The following is a 3,651-nucleotide window of genomic DNA, read 5'->3' on the forward strand; positions in this document are numbered from 1 at the left end:
CAGTAATATTATTCATTGCTGTGAACTTGTTTCAAAAATTCTGTCTTTTCCTTATTATAATTGTAAAACTCTGTCATAATTAAGTTTAAAAAATATTTAAATTCCATGCTGCCTGTAATGGGCTGCACTCAGCTGCTGCCAGACATGTAAATGTGCATTCAAATGTTGAGTTTGAATCAACACCACGCATACGTGGTATGAAAGTATTATTCTTAAATACGAACATTTTAAAACGATAATCAAATAAAAAATATTCATGTTTACTATGCGCTATTTCCCTCAGTGAATTCATAAAACGTTTCTGAATATTAAAACGCCTTTTTTCTCTAAGTGTAGTGATTTTTGAAATTTTATTCAAATTTGTGCAATCAAATCGAAATCCGGGATATTTTAAAGTTGGACCGGGACACCGGGACATTTCCGGGAAAACCGGGACGTCTGGCAGCCCTAGTTATGTATGTACATATTTATGTATACAAATTTAAAAAAATTGTACTAAATAATCTATGCTTCTCTGGTTGAACCACGCTCGCTGCGAGTCCGCGCGGCACGCGGCATAAGGCAAAAGCACCCGTGGCAGGAGCGAAAAAAATTAATAACTAGCGACTCCGTGCAAGTATCTGTCTTTTTTTTTCTTTTAAATAATGTATTATAGTATAAGGATTGATATTCAATGTAAATGATTAAAAAATCTGATCGAGAAGTAATAAATATTTCCATTTGTTTGTAAAATTAAAAAAAAAATAAATAAAAATCTTATACAAAATAATGATTATTTGAAAAATCGAAACAATCAGGCTAAAGCGTGTCTAATTAGCTATTATCGTGGAAAAAATCAGCAAGATACATGCTATGAATCAGTGGATAATAAATAATTACTGAATTCATAAAAAAATGTAATAACAATAACTCTTGTAAAATTTCGAATTTTGCAAAATTGCTCAAATTATATTTCTTTTTATGGTTGTAACCCGAATAAAGTGATTTGTGCGAACAAATCTTGACCGTCCAATTTTGGGTGGCACACTTGAGAGATTTTCACTCATGGTGGTCCACCTAAATATAAATAATCAAAAATAATTTAATTTATGGTAAAACTAATCGCATTAGCTTTTTTTGATTCTTTTTGATTTTTAATGTGTATACATCTTTGGTTTCGGTTGGGGTAAAATTTTCGAAGCTGTAACGCATAGCCCAGCAGAAAATTTCGAAGGGCTTAGCATGTGTAATGCAGCAGAAAATTTTTAATTTCATTAGAAGAACCTGTTTTTACTTGCTATTGTAAATGGTTGCATACATTTAGGCATATGCAGAGTAACAAGAAATGCGGTACATATGATTACACTGTACGGCAAAATAAACTTTTTTTCGGGGTATTGAACCAAACCAATTTTCTTTAAGAGATTGAGTCATAGGTAAAAAAGTAATTTCTCCGTTTTTTGAAGTTAGCCTCCGAAATCGATATATGGGCTTTCGAAATTCGAGGTAGGACCTTTGGTAAAAAATTATATTTAATTACTGCATATAAATAACTAAAAACCTGAAAACATAGACGTAGCACAGTGCTCCCTAAGTGGGCATAAATCGCAAAATTCGTTATTTGTAATGTGAACTTGTTTGGTATTTCTGTAAAGAAAATTTATCCACTAAAAAGAATTAAACAGACATTTCCCTAAAAAATTAATTATATGCCGTCAGGAACCCACTAGAGTCGGCGTAAGCTCATCACAGAAAAAAATGTCAAAAAAATATTGTTTGAAATAAAATGTTGGTTTGACGTTTCTTGTTTCCATATAGATAGTAGAGAATTACAGGAATTAAAATTTTGGAATAAAATTAAACAGAGGGTGTCCCTGCGGTGTTCCAAAAAAAAATATTTTTTTAAACAAAATTTCAAAAAAAGCTAAATTTTTCGGTAATACATAAAATAATTTTTTCTTTTTTGTCAGTGCCTTGTGATCTGCACGATTCGTTCCATTTTCAAAAAGGAAGTGTCAGATTAAAAAAAGAGTTGCCACCTGTTAAAAAATTAGATTGTTAAAAAATTATATAAACATTTTTTTATAAGTTAAATGAATTATTAAGAGATGGGTATCAATCGAAATGTATATTAACTACATGTAGAGAGTTGCCACCTGTTTAAAAAATCAAATTCCACTTGGCATTAGGTAATTGATATATATAGGTATTACCTTAAGGGAGTCAGGCGAAAGAGGTTTAAGAAGGTTTTACCTTAAAAATATTACCAGTAGGGTTGCCACCTTTGTTTTTAAAGTCGAATTTAGTTAAACTAAAATAATAATTACGATAAACCATAGGATTACGCCATCTTTTTTGTTGTTTTATTACAAATACATACATTGTCAATCAGTGATGTGTTCTGATTACATTCGTTTTAAATTACTGGACTCTTAAATTAACTCAGGAATGTTTTTACTCTCCACTTATTTCTTGCTAAACATGTAAAATTTTTTTCATTTGTCTGATACTTATATTGATATACATATTTCAGTTACTTTATTCCTTTAATTAAAGTGAATTTGATTTTTTAAACATGCGGCAACCCTTCTACGTGTCATTTCTACAGGCCAAGCACTGTCATTTGACACCTCAATTTTGAAAATAGAACGAACGATTTGTACTTACCTATATAAAAGCCACAAGAACCCAAATTTTCAACTTCAAACTGCATTTACAGTAAAAGTATGAAAGTTATCCAAAAACCAATTACATTTTTGAATTTAGCATCCTCAATTTTACTAAGAAGCGAATTTTCTCACTTTCGTTGTTGGTGTTTCCGACAGGGTAGGAGTGTGATGTAAGGTGGAAAGATTTTCCGTCATCCCTTGTCAAATTTGGTTTGGAGACAAACCGGTTTCGGCGTTGTGCCATCTTCAGTGTCATTTTTCGTTCTGAATAGTTTATGTTTGTCCGTCACTTTTTATAGCCGTGTTAAATCGTCGTTGGTTCATAGTTAGGTACGTCTCAGCGGATTATATTCTTTCGTTAAACCAGTAGTTTCAGTTCTGTGTGTACATCCTCAGGTAGAAATTAGGTGTTCACCTCTTTTTTGATTAATTGTTGCATGGATTCGCAGGTAGGTAAAAATCAGTTGTTTTCTTTCTCTTTGTTTCTGTAGTTTGTAGTTTCTGCATTTCATTGTTTATGGTAGTTGCAGGGTTTCTGTTTTGTTTTGCGTATAGTAGCCTGAGTGGTTCGAATAATATATCAGATGCGGTGTTTATTTGCTCATTTATTATTTTTCCGACGAACGTCTTTTGTTTGTATATCTCCATATTCTCTAATACGTTTAGGCGTTGTCCTTTGTGCTGTACATGGAGAACTTTGGCTGTCTTTCCTATTTTCATTGGCGTACAATGGTTTTCTGCCATATGGTTTGCGAAGTTCGATTCCGGGGTAGTAAAAGGTTTTAGCATTTTTTTTTGTAGTCCCTTATATGTTCACGATATCTTGTTTTTATCGTGCGCCCTGTTTGTCCTATGTAACTATGTTGACATTCGCAAGTCAACTTATATACACCTTGCTTGTCTAGTGGGTCTTCCTCGTTTGCACTATTTCGTAGTATCCTCCCCACATTGTCTTTCGTTCTAAATGCTGTATTAATGTTATACTTTTGGAATACCTTAGCCA

This window comes from Rhagoletis zephyria, unplaced genomic scaffold, assembly GCF_001687245.7.
Source record: "Rhagoletis zephyria isolate East Lansing unplaced genomic scaffold, Rhagoletis_zephyria_1.1 Rzeph_scaffold_01485, whole genome shotgun sequence".
Lineage (NCBI taxonomy): Eukaryota > Metazoa > Arthropoda > Insecta > Diptera > Tephritidae > Rhagoletis > Rhagoletis zephyria.